At 49.0% G+C, this 851-nt stretch overlaps 1 non-coding gene across 1 annotated transcript; it reads right to left on the bottom strand.

The window, feature by feature from the left end:
- Positions 1–513: 513 nt before the first annotated feature.
- On the bottom strand, positions 514–585 carry TRNAC-GCA. The gene has a single exon. It is a non-coding gene; the product is annotated as a tRNA-Cys (tRNA).
- Positions 586–851: the final 266 nt, after the last annotated feature.

Here is an 851-nt window from a genome sequence, read left to right as displayed (position 1 = left end):
CCCCATGGACTGTAGCCTGCCAGGCTCCTTTGTCCATGGGATTCTCCAGGCAAGAATACTGGAGTGGGTTACCATTTCCTTCTCCAGGGGATCTTCCCTACCCAGGAATTGAACCTGGGTCTCCTGCATTGCAGGTGGATTCTTTACCAACTGAGCTACTGGGGAAGACTTATCTAAGCTCTATCCCATGCAGCCTCTGATTCTACTTACCGATAATCTCCATAAAAGCTGCTGCTGCTGCTAAGTCACTTTAGTCTTGTCTGACTCTGTGCTATCCCATAGACAGCAGCCCACCAGGCTCCCCCATCCCTGGGATTCTCCAGGCAAGAACACTGGAGTGAGTTGCCATTTCCTTCTCCAATGCATGAAAGTGAAAAGTAAAAGTGAAGTCGCTCAGTTGTGTCCGACTCTTAACGACCCCATGGACTGCAGCCTACTAGGCTCCTCCATCCATGGGATTCTCCAGGCAAGAATACTGGAGTGGGTTACCATTTCCTTCTCCACCCAGGGATCTTCCCCACCCAGGGATCGAATCTGGGCCTCCTGCATTGCAGGCAGATTCTTTACCAACTGAGCTACTGGGGATGCCTTACCTAAGTTTTATCCCATGCAGCCTCTGATTATACTTACTCATAATCTCCAGAAAAGCTAGAATAGAACTAATTGATCTTTCCATTCCACCCAATAACATGGAAGAGATGGGTAGCATGAACTAATCCTTTCTCCCCTCCTGGCCTCAGTGTCTCTATCTGTACAATGGGAAGAATTGGATTCAATATTTTCTGAAGGCCCTCCCATGACTGAGTTCCTCCTGCAGGCAAGAAAAGAGCCAGTCTCTAGGACTGGCAGGG

The sequence above is a fragment of the Bison bison genome, unplaced genomic scaffold, assembly GCF_000754665.1.
Source record: "Bison bison bison isolate TAMUID 2011002044 unplaced genomic scaffold, Bison_UMD1.0 scf7180017855147, whole genome shotgun sequence".
NCBI lineage: Eukaryota > Metazoa > Chordata > Mammalia > Artiodactyla > Bovidae > Bison > Bison bison.
Note: the sequence above shows the minus strand (reverse complement) of the source record. Positions and strands in the feature narration are given on the sequence as shown.